The sequence below is a fragment of the Gymnoscopelus braueri genome, assembly GCF_963280865.1.
Source record: "Gymnoscopelus braueri genome assembly, chromosome: 11".
In the NCBI taxonomy this organism is placed as follows: domain Eukaryota; kingdom Metazoa; phylum Chordata; class Actinopteri; order Myctophiformes; family Myctophidae; genus Gymnoscopelus; species Gymnoscopelus braueri.
Genome location: NC_137613.1, coordinates 3,639,982 through 3,657,293, shown reverse-complemented (window position 1 = coordinate 3,657,293; position 17,312 = coordinate 3,639,982). Strand labels below are relative to the sequence as shown.

General features: G+C 41.5%; 1 protein-coding gene across 8 annotated transcripts in view; it reads right to left on the bottom strand.

Annotated features, from left to right (window-relative positions):
- LOC308094996 (NACHT, LRR and PYD domains-containing protein 3-like) overlaps nt 1–17,312 on the bottom strand; it is a 569,186-nt gene that overhangs the window by 178,404 nt on the left and 373,470 nt on the right. For 3 of the 8 annotated variants that reach the window (XM_080441837.1, XM_080441838.1, XM_080441841.1), the window contains exon 4: nt 14,025–14,108. The exons of 4 other annotated variants lie outside the window; for them this stretch is intronic. The gene's annotated coding sequence lies outside the window, so the exon portion shown is untranslated. Of the gene's footprint in view, nt 1–9,215; nt 9,254–14,024; nt 14,109–17,312 lie in introns of those variants that run through there. One more of the 8 variants, XM_080441844.1, reaches the window with a different exon arrangement.

Below are 17,312 nucleotides of genomic sequence, written 5' to 3'. Positions count from 1 at the left end.
TGTTAAGTCAACCTGTTTAATACCCCACAAAGATGTCCGCCGCTACCAAATGACACTTGTTGTTATTGTGAAAATAGCAGATCTACAAGCTCACAACGCCTCGCACTGCGATAACACACACACAGAGATAACAACCTCACTCTACAACAAAGTATCACATGACCAAACTCCCCTGAGGTCACATGACTTACTGTCAACTGTAGAGGTGATGTGATTCTAATTACAACACGTCACTTCTATAACAACTTATTAAAAATAGCAAGCTCCCAAAGCATCATATTGTGAGTTGTTGTGAGCTTGTAGATCTCCTATTTTTGAAGAATGTTGACTGTCTTCTCTTATGGGGGCCACTGGCTCAATTTATTTATTATTATTAATGTATTTATTTATTTTCAGATGGGGGTCCACCACCAAATACACATCAATTATAAATACAAATCAGTTTAGGGCTCCTTGACATGAAGATGTTTCAGAACCACTTATCTATCTAACTCACATGGACTTCTGTTCTGCTCTGGTCTTCTAAACATGTTGCTGACCAGTGTTGAACTCCACTACCTTTTTACTAACTAGTATTGTAACTAATTGCTTTTTCAATTCAACAACATCTGTTACAATGACTGAGATTAAAATAGGCTTCAGAGGATTATAATGTTTATTATCTTCCAGTGATCTACTGTCACTCTAACCTCAGCACAGCAAGAGACATGACCCGCCCTATTCTGCCTCTGATTGGTTTAGGTTTAGACAAGAGGAGTGATGATTGGTTAAGATATAGGGTCAGATATCATAGTAAGCCAATCTGAGGCAGAGCTGGGCAGGTCTTGCCTTTGTCTCCCTGGTGCACTCACACACACAGGGAACGCTCCTCTCCGCAGGCAGGCAGGCACGCACACACACACACACACACACACACACACACAGACACAATGACAAGTTCAAGCATGATCTTTATATCACCGTCTCCCGTCTATATTCCAGGCAGAACTAAACAGTGATCTGAAGACATGCTTCCTATATCAACAGTACAGGTTTTATAATACTTTTCATCATTCAGATTCAGCCAAAGTTTTAGATATTAAATACCAAGTGGTTCTAGTATATGGTATAAAACAATTCAACATCATTAACCCCTTCACCCCTCTATTCTTAGTAAAACACACCTGGCTCTGTCCTTGGACAGCATTTTTCCCTCTAGTCTACACCAAATCTCTTTGCCAAAAATAGCAGATCTACAAGCTCACAATGCATCACAACGCCACACGTTCCCCTCCAGAATAGGGCCTGTGGGGTTCAAGTGGTTAACATTTTTAACACCAGACTAGAGAGATTATTGCTACAGTATATTGTTTAAAATCTCTTACCCTGCAATAATCTTTATGCTTTGATCTGACGAGGCAAAACAAAATGGAGTCCAGACGGTTCAGTTGAATCAACACACTGACAGATCTGTCATACTGGAGGTGTTGTTCTCAACCAGGTGGAGTGTTGCTGCAACAGGTCCTAGTGCCCCGCCCTGTTATGACACCATGTGACCCTGGGCACAGACACGGAGAATGACAGGGCACGCACGCACACACACACACACACACACACGCACACACACGCACACACACACACGCACACACGCACACACACACAGGGTGGTGTACTGTTACAACTGGTTTCCAGGTTAAATGTAAATAAAAAGTAACTAGTTATAGTTACTGCTCTATGTATGTAATGTATATTTATTTTTGAGAGCAGTAACTATAACTAGTTACTTTTAAAAAGAAACTAGTTACTTTTTTAAAGTAACTTGCCCAACACTGTCAAGGAGAGACAGAGAGGAACACAAAGCAGCAAATGACCAACTTCCCCTGTGTCACATGGTTTACAGTAAACTGCTGTGGAGACTGCCTGTCTCCAGGCCATAGAGTGAGACAGACAAACTGTGTCAGGCTAGTGGAGACTCTGAGTGACTCACACTGTGAGAAATGTCAGAGTCATAACTTATTCCTTATCTAACTCCCACTCTTTTTACAAGGCTCTCTGTGTTCTGAGAGAGAGAGAGAGAGAGAGAGAGAGAGGGGGGGCGGAGTGGGGGCAGCCAGAGGGAGAGAGAGTCAGAATGAGAGCGAGGGGCGAGGGAGGGGTAATTATTTGAGACACACATCTGGATTGTCGACCAATAAGCACCTTTGTTTGCACCTTCAAAGGGTCAAACAAGGGAATCATGTGACGTTGATCCCTTTCCTCATTCGCTCATACTATGTCATGACATACAGTATGTGTAGGCAGAAGAATCATTAAGAAGCAATACTTCATTGTTTGGATATTCAACTTTTATGACCGAGTCATTGTATTTAACACCATCAACTATATAATACCAGACTGGAGACATTAGTTCTAGTAAAGTGATTAAAACACTTACCCTATATTAATCTTTAGGCTTTAATACACCGTGGCAAAATGGAGTCCATGTGTTCAGCTCTCTGTGCTGTTGTGTTAAAATGGTGGACTGTGTATGAACACATAAAGTTCTATCATACAGTAAGGAGTGTCTACAGAGCTGAGGAGGAGTCACTGAGTATTTAACCCTGTGAGGACAGAAAGCCTGGTGAAGTGAGGTTATGTGAGGACAGAGAGCGAGAGGAAACATGTTGTTACAGTGTATTCATGTACTTTACATTGATGTTTCATGAACATATCTGTATCAGTGTGTTTTACATTGTGTTGTTGTTGTCTCTAGTCTTCTCTCTCTCTCTCCCCCCCCCCCCCCCCTCACTCTCTCTTGCTCCTACCTCTCGCTCTCACACACATGCATGCAGAGCACACATGTGGACTCTCAAACTGACACACACACACACACACACACACACACACACACACACACACACACACACACACACACACACACACACACACACACACACACACACACACGAAGGGTGGTGTTATGTAACAACCGGTTTCCAAGTTAAATGATGTCATATGCAGCATTGTGTTCACCTCACTACTACAGTTTTATCTGATCTTCACAACATGTTGTTAACTGACCTGCTGCTACAAGTTGAAACAGTGTTCATGTTTATATACTGAGAGGTCTGTCTGTCTGTCTGTCTGTCTGTCTGTCTGTCTGACAAACAGTGTTTATGTTTGACAGGAAGTGTATTTACAATATTTACTTTTAACTTTCTCGTCATGCCACACAGCCCCGCCCCCTCTGCTGTGGTCCTCTAGTTCCGGAGACCCCCAGGGGTCCTTGAGGAGGTCCTAGGGGGTCCCCAGCTAAATGAGTTAATATAGCATCAAAATCAATTTAACCGATTATTATCTTTAATTTGGCCATTAGCTTGTGACACATTTTAGCTTGTAGATCTGCTATTTTAAAACATTTTTTTTTACACGCTTTTTATATAATAAAGCACTTTTAAACTGAAGATGATGGCCAATGTTGATGATAATTGAAAAAAAAATAGAAATAAAATCGCATCGATATCGTGAGCCCAATATCGTGTATCTTATCGTGAAATGTGTGTATCATGACACCCCTATCCACACGTTTCCTAGGGCATTGTGGGCATCACTTCCTGTCGATTTGATCCCTGATACCTGATCAAACCGTCAGGAAGTGATGCCCACAACGCCCTATAGGAAACGTGTGGATAACAAACCCTCACAGACAAATTAGCCAGTCTGCCTGTCCCTGTCTCTTTAAGAGAGTCAACTGTGGCCCCTCCCTCCACCCACTCTGCTGCCTGCCGTGTTCCACTTCCACAGAACAGCAGCTGCAGCGTCGGTGTAGTGAGAGAGAAGCATAAGTAGTCAAACAGCAAACAAACTCTTAACGTCCATAGTTCATACCCAGAACAGTCAGAGAGGGTTTCTTGTACTACATCTTAAATTAGATTAGAGTAGTGATACTGCGGAAGATATATTTTCAACACGAATGTATATATTGCCTCTTTATTGTTACTCTAAAGTAAAAGCACTCGTTACTCCAGTGCAACCCCTTCCTCTCCCGCTAAACTATTTATAAGCTTGTTTGTCTAAACCAGTGTTTACCAACCCTGGCAAACGTCCCAATTTTGGTCCGCGAGTACTGCTGAGGTGTTCCGCGCCGTTTGAAGAAAGTGTGAACCCAGCCCCTCGAGAACAATAGCGCCGATCTTCCGTCAATCGATACGGCCATCATCCGTTTCACACACAGCCACGGCCGAGATCATTCAGTGTAGCGACCATCACCCATAGGAATGCAAATATGTTGTCCTACCTGGTACTGTATAAAAAGGGCACAGGGTAGGCCTACATGCTTTGGCACTCAGTATTACCAAGTGGGTCGGAACGGGTCGATACGGCGGACCTGAACGTCGTACCTGCTAAAAGCCCATGTTATAACCTGCCATGATGAATGTCCAACAATAAAACAACATAAGTGTTAGTTTTCTTATAAAGTGCTTCTAAATCACTCCAGTGTGTTTGTGTCAACGTAATAGTGTAGTTTGTAGTGTGTTTAATTACTCCTCCACGGAGAGAATATCTTACAACTTCAAGCCGTGGTGGAAAACTCGCCCCAAAACACGCTCGCCCCCATTTCTTTTCGCGGACCAGCGGTTCTTGTATTCCTGTATTTGTTTTACTGAGGATAAGGTTAGAAATAAGTTTACGGTTAGCCATATTATTAGTTTTACTGAGGTTACGTTTAGGAATAAGGTTAGGTTTAGGAATACCAGGTGAATATCACCGGATTTCCCCGGGGGTGACTGTTTTGGGGCGAGAGTTTTGGTGTTTGTCTGTAATGGGCAACAGCGCATGCATCCGCAATAATGCTATCAGGATCAGATTATTAGATATTATTATCAGATATTAGAAGTCCCAAAGAAGAACTTGAAGTGACCCAAGTGTATATATTTGTAGGCCAAAGATTTATATATTTGTAATGGTCAAGGTTTCTTTATACCGCCCAATAATCTCTCTCTCTCTGTGTGTGTGTGTGTGTGTGTGTGTGTGTGTGTGTGTGTGTGTGTGTGTGTGTGTGTGTGTGTGTGTGTGTGTGTGTGTGTGTGTGTGTGTGTGTGTGTGTGTGTATATATATATATATATATATATATATATATATATACACACCGTATATCTAGATGTGCCCTGGGATCTTTTGGCTAAGCCAGGTGTGCCTTGGCACAAAAAAGGTTGATAAACACTGGTCTAAACAATGCATTCCCTGGAGCCACACAGTGGTGGCTCCAGGGAATTGTGATTGGGAGAGCAAAGGGGGAATGCATTGTTTACAGTAGAGGCTAATGAATTTAGGCAACAGACAATATGAATAACACTATAATAACAAACAAGATTCAATGATCTTTGTTTCATAGCATCCTGTATGATAGAGTGGGTTGGCCTTCTTTGACCGACAGGCGAAGCAAACACTGCGACCTATTCATTTTTAAGGCAGTTGATGGGACTTTACCGTTGTGTATTAAATCCCTGTAACACACAGGACACGCACCCTGTAACACACAGGACACACACCCTTTAACACACAGGACACGCACCCTGTAACACACAGGACACACACCCTGTAACACACAGGACACGCACCCTGTAACACACAGGACACACACCCTGTAACACACAGGACACGCACCCTGTAACACACAGGACACACACCCTGTAACACACAGGACACACACCCTGTAACACACAGGACACACACCCTGTAACACACAGGACACGCACCCTGTAACACACAGGACACACACCCTGTAACACACAGGACACACACCCTGTAACACACAGGACACACACCCTGTAACACACAGGACACACACCCTGTAACACACAGGACACGCACCCTGTAACACACAGGACACACACTCTGTAACACACAGGACACACACTCTGTAACACACAGGACACACACCCTGTAACACACAGGACACACACTCTGTAACACACAGGACACACACCCTGTAACACACAGGACACACACCCTGTAACACACAGGACACACACTCTGTAACACACAGGACACACACCCTGTAACACACAGGACACACACCCTGTAGAACACAGGACACACACCCTGTAACACACAGGACACACACCCTGTAACACACAGGACACACACCCTGTAACACACAGGACACACACCCTGTAACACACAGGACACACACCCTGTAACACACAGGACACACACCCTGTAACACACAGGACACACACCAGGGATTGGCTCAAGCTAAAGGTCCCCAGAGTAAAGACTGAACTGGGGTAAACAGACCTTTGTTTTAGTGCCCCAACCACCTGGAATGACCTACAGCTTAAATGTAAGATCTGTTCTCCCATAACATACGGACAATTTAAAACCTTGATTGCAGGCCTACCCACAAGTGTCTGCAATTGCTTTTAAATTGTGTTGTATCACACGATAGGGGAAAGGTTGTTTCTGTTCTGTCTTGTTTTTCTTTATGTGAATATTGATGTGAAAATTGTACTGTGATGTATCTCAACGACACTGCAAATGAGGTTAACCTCAATGTCTTTCGAGAATAAATAAAGGTTTGAAATGAGATGGGCCACATAACATGGTTTTGCGTTATACAACGATTCAAATAATTCTGTTATAAGCACATGGCATATTATAGCATACAAACATGGTGTCATAGCTTAGTTTGTTACTTAGAAGTCAGTCAATTGTCTGCCACACGTGCCCCACACACACACACACACACACACACACACACACACACACACACACACACACACACACACACACACACACACACACACACACACACACACACACCAATGTTCAACAACACTACTGCTCTGACAGCAGCATATAGGCTACCGTTAGCTTGTTAGCTTAAACAATGTTCAACAACACTACTGCTCTGACAGCAGCATGCAGGCTACCGTTAGCTTGTTAGCTTAAACAATGTTCAACAACACTACTGCTCTGACAACAAAATGTAGGCAACCGTTAGATTGTATTTCAATTGAAAGGATTCTAACACTGGAACATTGAGGGCCCTATTTTGCACAACTCAAGTACCAGGTCTTCTGACTTAACTTAAGACCTAGAGGCGTGGCCAATGCTGTTTAGCCACTCAAAATAGTGTCACAGTATTGGCCACGCCTCCAGGTCTTAACCCATTCAGACCTGAGGCCGATTTTAAAAACGCCTTCTAAAACCTAACCATAGTTTTCTGAAAATGTTCAAATTCTTACTAAAAAAACTAATAAAAAATGATGTTACTATATGTATAGCAACAGCTAATGAGACACAGAGGTGGCTCCCGGATTGAAAGGTATAACAACGTATAGGTAGCAACAGGTCTCAATGGGTTAAGTTAGAAGACCTGGTACTTAAAGGAATATTTCACTTTTTTTTTTTATTGGGTCAATTTATCCTTATCGTCTACTCAGGCTTTTGGGAGCACCCCGGACAGTTTTTAAGTTGCTTGATTCACTATTTAGATATTTGATGTTCATTTTATCAGACACGCCCCCTTCCTATACAAACCCATTGTAACTTCAAACTCCATTTTAACCATTCATCGGAAACACCCGTCCTTGGTTCTGGTGACTGACATTGTCCTCCTAATACGTGAGGAGGACAATTACTTTTTTCATTAATTTTTTATATTTGTTTTTGAAAATAATACAATAAAACATTAACTAAAATAAATGAAAAAAGTAATCGGAAAAACACGGCCCCCTCACGTATTAGGAGGACAAGATGAGTCACCATAACCAAGGACGGGTGTTTTTGATGAATCTAACATGTTAAAAATGGACTTTGAAGTTATAATGGGTTTGCATAGGAAGCGGGCGTGTCTGATAAAATTTATATCAAATATCTAAATACTGAATCAAGCAACTTAAAAACTGTCTGGGGGCTCACAAAAGCCTGAGTAGATGATACATGCAAAACATGTCACATGTAATGAAACTTCTGGTGATTTCCGAAACATATTTATATAAATTATTTTAAGCCTGGAACCAAGCCATCCAGGCTCCTGGAGAATCATGACCATAAAACATTTGATTCTGTAAAAAATATATTTTAAAACTTATACATACTATTAAATATAAATACTCTAAAATAATAATACTCGGCTGATATTTCACGCTGAATTGTCTCTCTTTTCTTGTAACTTATCATGAGATCACTTTGTCGTGTTGCATATATCATTTAGGAGGATTCAAACATTTTAATATTATTTTTTGGCTCCTTGAAATGACAGCCTGATGGATAGAACTAGAGAGAGACGGACGGACGGACGGACGGACGGACGGACGGACGGACGGACGGAAGGACGGACGGACGGACGGAAAGACAGACAGACAGACAGACAGACAGACAGACAGGAACTGAAAGCAGCAAGGACCAACTTCCTCTGTGGTCACATCACATGATTTACAGTAAACTGCTGTGGAGACTCTGAGTGACTCACTGTCATAACTTATTCCTTATCATTATTATTATTATTATTATTATTATTATTATTATCATCATTATTATTAATGTAACTCATGTTCTTTTCACGAGGCTCTCTATGCTCTCAGGTTCATCTTAAAACCCATTCAGACCTGAAGCTGATTCTACAAACAGTTTTGTGAAAAACATATGTTTCTACAGTATCAGTGCTGCTCAAACCTTTTCATGTCAAGGACCCCCAAACTGACCCCCAAAAGCAAAAATAAATAGTAAAAAATGTTTGCTTTAAAAAAATCTAAAATGACGAAGATGCTTTCCATGTTTTAATGGGTTACAACACAGGCTTTAGAGGATGCAGACCGGGGGGACAAAGGCCTTGAGTATTGTAAGTAACTGTGCTGAAATAAATCATGTCTGGAGGGTTAGGGTGATGAAACAGCAACTGCAGCGGCAGCACCCATCACCCATCACCCCGCTGAGGAAGTGAACATTTACAGCACCCCCCACCCAAACATTTTCAGCAGCCCCAAGCGCACCTAAAGCCCAGGAAACCACAAACGGTTAATTTGGCCTTTAACAGGATCTGATACATGTTGGTGTTGATACGAAGAGAGAGAGAGAGAGAGAGAGAGAGAGAGAGGGCGAGAGAGCGAGAGGTAATAAGTAAGAAGTGATACTTCATTGTTTGCATGTTAAACTTTTATGACCAAGTTATAGTATAAAGACCCAACAATCAACTATATAACACCAGACTAGAGACATTAGTTATAGTGAATTGATTAATTACACTTACCCTATATTAATCTTTAGGGTTTAACGCAATGTCACAAATCAAAATGGAGTCCATGCTGTTCAGTTCTCTGTGATGTTGTGTCAAAATGGTTGACGGTGTATTAACACATAAAGTTCTATCATAGTGGGAGTGTCTACAGTTACAGCGTACATGGCGTGTGACACACACACACACACACACACACACACACACACACACACACACACACACACACACACACACACACACACACACACACACACACACACACACACACACACACACACACACACACACACACACACACACACACACACACATCCTGTTTGTACTCCACATCTACTGCTATTCTACATGAACGTAGTTCCTGTGGTTTCCTGTCAATCAGCAGGTGTCAGCTCTGGTACTGAACACTCACACAGTAGGCTACTGATGCTTAATGAATACCAGGTCAATGAGGTTAACTAGCTACTATGATTGCACGCACGCACGCACACAATCTAATACTTGTTTGTGATAACATACAAAGCAAAATCACACTAATGTGAGGTGGATCGAAAATAAATGAACAAAGCTTTAAAAAAAAAAAGTTAGCAAATTAAATCCCTTATAACCATGAATTATTAAAATAACTGGATGAGGCGTGGGAAATGGCAGCCTATTCATTTCAATGAAATGTGCTTGTAGATCTATTTTCCTTTCAATGTGTATCGGATTGATGCATTTATCTTTATATTGTGCTACAGTCTCACAAAAGCCAGACTGAAACAGTAAAAGGGCAGAGAATCATGTCATTAGCTTATATCAATACAAAGGCAGGTGATAAAGTCACTGAATATAAACTATAGTGAATGCAGGAAGCTTTGCTCTTGTTCTATGTTTCCTAAAGATGGAGATAACATCAGTACTGGTGCTTCAGAGCCCAGTGCACAGAGCTACTGGCAGCTACAGAGAAAACTGTCTGCAGTAAAAACTCATTGCTATAAGATCCATTTATTTGCATATTCCATATATAAGATTTCATTATTAACCCATTAAGACCAGGAACGCATCTCTTTCATTTTAGATTTCTTTGGCTATTCAAAAATAGCAGATATACAAGCTCATAGCACGGCACTCGGTGCCGCGCTATGAGCTTGTAGATCTGCTATTTTTGAATAGCCAAAGTATAAATAATGGTTAAAGTGGTTAAAATCTAAAATGACAGATGGCTTTCCCGGTCTTAATGGGTTAAAGCAGTAAATTGTATTCATTATTATTAACAGCCTCTGTGGGTTCAGATAAAACTAATGGAGGCTGAACCTCCTACATCTAGGTGTTTTAGTCTAATGGTCTTCAGATTGATTAGTAAATTATTCAATATGCTGCCTTTTATAGACAGCCTTACAGAAACACAGTAAATAAATAGTACAAATACAGTAAAATACCAGTTACACAGTTATAATGACGACCCATAGTTTGTTGCATTCAGGGATCAACATTATAAATGGCCCACAGCCCTGGAAGTCCTATTTAAAGCCTCTAGGCCGACAGAATGTACAGTATCTTACTTAGACCAGGCACCAAAAAAAACATAACACAGATGTTGGTGCTTCATTTGAATGCTATTCACATTCCTGATTTGTCAGTTTGCCCCTGGTGTTCCAACATGGACATTACAGCCAACAGGAGCATGACTGTCAACAACACTACTGTTCTGACAGCAGCATGTAGGCTACCGTTAGCTTGATAGCTTAAACACTGTTCAAACATGTTTAAAGTTAAACTGTATAAACTGTGTGGCTGCATTTCAACTGAAAGGATTCCAACACTGGGACACACAACGTCTACAAAGAGGAACATGTCAAATGAAACATCTGTGATACACTTGAAAGCAGAGTCATGCACCGTGTCCAGCACTATGTACATGAAACTCAATTTAGACTCAACTGCACGATGGTGTCACTCGCCGAAAGCAGTCGATCTACAAGCCCACAACACGTTGCAATGTGTGACGTGTTGTGACCTTGTAGATCTACTTAAAGAAGGAGCACTTCACCCATTTTCAACCTTATCTTTATATAATTGGTTCTCATTAATAATCATTATAATATGGCTACTCAGTCTACTCACTCTGTGTCTCATTGGTAGGCTGTGGACTTTTCAGAAACTTGCCTACCAGTGACATCATCGATGGGTATTTTAAGCTATTAAAACTACAGCCTTTCCTTGGTTGGCAAGTTAACATGGTTGAATATAAATCACTGTTATTGCATTAATTAAACAAAAACAATTAAATAGTCTTTGATTGTCTACCGATGATGTCACTGGTAGGCAGGTGTCTGAACAGTTCAGTAGTACTGTGAATAGACAGAAATGGTTTCTTAGAAAGGAATACCAGCACTCACTTTCATCCATTTAGGATCTTGTTTATTTAAGGTCTTATCACCCCCAGCAGCAGCTCATAAACCGGACGTTTCAGCCCACAGGCCTTCCTCAGAGTTGAGGAAGGCCTGTGGGCCCCAAGGGAGGGAGAGAGAAAAAGAGAGAGAGATATGGAGGGAGGGGGAGAGAGAGAGAGAAAGGGAGGGCGAGAGAGGGGGAACACAAAGCAGGAAATGACCAACTTCCTCTGCTGTGATCACATGATTTACAGTAAACTGCTGTGAAGACTCCCATTATTTTTGCAAGGCTCTCTGTGTTTTCAGGCCTGGCTTCAACGCCTGTCTCACTGAGAAAACCTTTTCAGCAGCATCAGGGCTGGATTAACACCCACCCCACCCCTTGTGCGCACATGCACGCACCACACATCCAAGCCACGATTAAACCCAATCTCAATCAGTTTGAGCTTGCAAACTGTGTATCAAAACCAGTCCATCTTATACCTATTGCTCAAAGGCTGCAGTCTATATGCCTATACAACACTATACAGTCCAGTTTCATAGACCAACAACAGTTATTTCTTCACTCACAATATAAACAATGGCTTAAATCATCCCAAGCAATTATATGACCGCAAACAACAATGCAATAATAATGCAACTCACCAAAGGGGCTTTACTGTACAACTAAAGTTACAGACAGTATCCACTGGCTGGCGTTCATTCGAAAATGTAATCATTTGACTGACCTGAACTCCATCCTGTACTAGAGAGTGATTTATAACTCCATCCTGTACTAGAGAGTGTTTTTTGTGTCAGTGCAATGTCACTGGTGTTCACTTTATTCCATCGGTGGGTGGAAGCGACGCAAAACATGATTTGTATTTTTTATAACAAAAGTCCATCAAATTCTATTTGTAATGACTTCCTGTAAACACAAACATACTGTGTGATGAAGATCAAGGGTTCCCTAACTTTTCAGGCCACAACCCCCCAAAATAATCATTTTTGCCAACTTTCACAACTTCGCCCCCCCTCCAAAAAATTATATTTGAAATGGGGACCCCCACCCTGACAAGCACTTTTAGTTTGACTCGGTTTTACAGATAAATATTGTGAAAATAGCTGATCTACAAGCCTGTAGATCGGCTATTTTCACAATGTGTGCCTCTTCCTTAGGTAATATTTGACACATTTTCCAATTAGGTATTAAAAAAGGTCTTAAAAGGTATTGGCAACCACTGACATAGATAAGACCTTTATGAATATAAATAAATCTTGATTCCATTCACCTGTTTGATTCCCATAGCTGCACGTTCCTCCACTCACACCTGATTTTAATTAGGGAGACACAATTGGTCTGCTACGTTCTTTATCCAACTCAACATGACGGTCAGACGGTGCATTACTTGTTTTAAACTTAAACAGTACATTATAATATGTATCTGAAAACATTGGAGGTGAGAAACAAACACTGCAGTACACAAAGTGCTGCAGCATTATTTGCTCCCCTCTCTGTCTCTCTCTCTCAGCTGTGCTCTGATCAGTGCAGTGTGTGAGTCAGAGATCCCATAGCTTGGAGGGAACGGGACCGTTGGCTGACACTGTGATTGGTTACATCAAAGCACTTGTTTCTGAGCTAAACTTAGCAAAAACGTTAACAATAAAGCCATTTCATGATGACTTTATTTCTAATTGGATAATCATATCATTTTTATTTTTTTTAACACGGAGGGCCCTTTCATGCTCATGGGCCCCTGGGCACGGGCCCAAAGTGCCCATATGGTAGATCCAAGAGACAGAGAGAGGGAGAGAGAAAAAGGGAGAGAGGGAGAGAGAAATAAGGAGGACAGAATTACACTTCCTAAACACAATGTAAAAACTACACAAATATCAGGGAGGAGTTCTTTCCAAAATGTGAAATAAATTGTCCAGAATTCAGAAGTATGACAGAAAGGGAGAAACGTTCACTCCTTCTGGGGGAGCAGACAGAATGTGCAGTTTTAGCTGCAAAATATGTTGATTCCTGCCACAAGAAAAGGGAAACCATTTGGACACAAATATATTTCATGTTTTACCACACCATCTCCTTTATTTATGTCATTTAATAGATTTTATATTGTTATGTTGTTTGTTGTTCATGTCATAATTGTAATTATGCTTTGGCAACACCTTTCAAATTTCATGCCAATAATAAAGCCTGTTGAATTGAACTTGAATTGAATGAGAGACAGACAGACAGACAGACAGACAGACAGACAGACAGACAGACAGACAGACAGACAGACAGACAGAGGGGGGGGGGGCTGCTAGAGGGAGATAAAGTCAGAAAGAGAGCGAGGGAGGGGTGATAATTTAACAAGCAATAGCCTACTTCATTGTTTGGATATTCAACTTTTACAATCCCTACAGTCAACTCTATACCAGACTAGAGACATTATAGTTATATTAAAGTGATTAAAACACTTACCCTATATTAATCTTTATGCTTTAATCCACTGTGGCAAAATGGAGTCCATGCTGTTCTCTCTGTGTTGTCTGTTAAAATGGTGGACTGTGAATAAACACATAAAGTTCTATCATACAGGGAGTGTCTACAGAGTGTTGTTCTCTCTCTCTGGGAGGAGCATTAAACCCTGTGAGGACAGAAAGCCTGGTGAAGCGAGGTTATGTGAGGACAGAGAGAGAGAGGAAACATGTTGTTACAGTGTATTCATGTACTTTACATTGATGTTTCATGAACATACTGTATCAGTGTGTTTTATATTGTGTTGTAGTTGTCTCTACTCTCTAGTCTCTCTCTCTCTCTCTCACACACACACACACACACACACACACACACACACACACACACACACACACACACACACACACACACACACACACACACACACACACACACACACACACACACACACAGTGTGTTCAAGCATCTTTCTATCAGCGTCTATATTCCAGACAGAACTAAACAGTGATCTGAAGACATGCTTCCTATATCAACAGTACAGGTTGTGTTTATAATACTTTTACTCATTCAGACACACTTTAAGATATTAAATACCAAGTGGTTCTAGTATAATGTATAAAACAATTCAACAACATTAACCCCTCAACCCCTCTATTCTTAGTAAAACACACCTGGCTCTGTACTTGGACAGCTTTTTCCCTCTATACACTCTTTGCCAAAAATAGCCGATCTACAAGCTCACAATGTGTCACAACGCCACACGTTCCCCTCCAGAATAGGGTCTGTGGGGTTCAAGTGGTTAACATTCTTAACACCAGACTAGAGAGATTATTGCTACAGTGTATTGTTTACAATCTCTTATAGTTAGACTTATACTGACAACTTATAAGACAACAGACATATTGTAACAGCGCCTCCACCATACTGTATGTTGCGGCTGCCAATTATAGCAGAGACAGCACAATACTTTGCCAGCCTTTTTGCCTCCTTTTTGGGCATCCCAAGATGTTGAAACCCTCTAACAACCAGTCTGTAGGTATAATGTCCTAGGCTGTCAAATATAAAAACAAATAGTCTGACCTATAGCCCAGCTCTGAGATGGTATGTAGGAGTGATTGGTATTTAGTGACCTTGGTCATAAAGGCTTCCTCTAGGCTATAGGGTCAAAGGTGAAGGATATCTCTAATACAGACACTTCTCTGGACTCTTTATCAACAACATCTGATATATGAGCTGTCAAAGATGTCTGGGTTATCACAGAGATGGATCATGGATGGAATGACACGGGAATGTTTGTACGTTCTCACTGAGGATGCATAGTCCACACACACACACACACACACACACACACACACACACACCCACAGACGAGTTTAAGGATGAACTTTATATCACCGTCTATATTCCAGGCAGAACTAAACAGTGATTTGAAGACATGCTTCCTATAGAGGAATCCACAGAGAGCTGTGGTGTCAGACTCTTCCTATAGAGGAATCCACACAGAGCTGTGGTGTCAGACTCTTCCTATAGAGGAATCCACACAGAGCTGTGGTGTCAGACTCTTCCTATAGAGGAATCCACAGAGAGCTGTGGTGTCAGACTCTTCCTATAGAGGAATCCACACAGAGCTGTGGTGTCAGACTCTTCCTATAGAGGAATCCACACAGAGCTGTGGTGTCAGACTCTTCCTATAGAGGAATCCACACAGAGCTGTGGTGTCAGACTCTTCCTATAGAGGAATCCACACAGAGCTGTGGTGTCAGACTCTTCCTATAGAGGAATCCACACAGAGCTGTGGTGTCAGACTCTTCCTATAGAGGAATCCACACAGAGCTGTGGTGTCAGACTCTTCCTATAGAGGAATCCACACAGAGCTGTGGTGTCAGACTCTTCCTATAGAGGAATCCACAGAGAGCTGTGGTGTCAGACTCTTCCTATAGAGGAATCCACACAGAGCTGTGGTGTCAGACTCTTCCTATAGAGGAATCCACACAGAGCTGTGGTGTCAGACTCTTCCTATAGAGGAATCCACAGAGAGCTGTGGTGTCAGACTCTTCCTATAGAGGAATCCACACAGAGCTGTGGTGTCAGACTCTTCCTATAGAGGAATCCACACAGAGCTGTGGTGTCAGACTCTTGTGTGCATTCTGACACAGCAGTTATGATGCACCAGGGGAGCGCTCTGTGGATTCATCTATATCAACAGTACAGGTTGTGTTTATAATACTTTTACTCATTCAGATTCAGACAAACTTTTACATATTAAATAACAAGTGGTTCTAGTATAATGTATAAAACACTTCAACAACATTAACCCCTTCACCCCTCTATTCTTAGTAAAACACAACTGGCTCTGTACTTGGGACAGCTTTTTTCCCTCTACACCAAATCTCTTTGCCAAAAATAGCCGATCTACAAGCTCACAATGCGTCACAACGCCACACGTCCCCCCCCCAGAATAGGGTGTGTGGGGCTCAAGTGGTTAAGTGTTAAATCACTTAGAATTGTAGGCATTCAATTTAGTTTGACTCGGTTTCACAGATAAATATTGTGAAAATAGCAGATCTACAAGCTCATGAGCTTGTAGATCTGCTATTTTCACAACGTTTGCCAATGTTTGCTTATTTTGTCTGGAATATACAAATATACAAATATTTGACAATTTGGCCAATTTGGTATTAAAAAGTATTTAAATTGTAACATTATAAATGTGCAGATACCCTGTTTACACTTATACTGTATGTTGGTTTGTTTACTGATGAGAGAGAAAACAATGTTACACATTAAGATACTCATCTGGGGACCCCCTAAAATATGCGATGTACTCTCACAGTAACATGAGCCAAAGCAGCATGTCACACAGTAACATGACAGAGAGGAGTGATGATTGGTTAACGTGGGGTACAATTTAAGGGTAAGCCAATCAGAGACAGAGTTGGGCGGGTCTTGCCTTCCGGGGAAAATACACACACATGCTGTCTACCACAGACACATTCACCACCGTATGATGACTCCTCCCCTCTTTTCTTTTTTCTTCAGGGAACAAAAAACAACTCGCTCTCACACGCATGCAGCGCACACACACACAGTTCTATCATAGTGGGAGTGTCTACAGTTACAGCGTACATGCCGTGTGACATGAGGACACACGTGCACACACACGCACACACACACACACACACACACACACACACACACACACACACACACACACACACACACACACACACACACACACACACACACACACACACACACACACACACACACACACACACACACACACACACA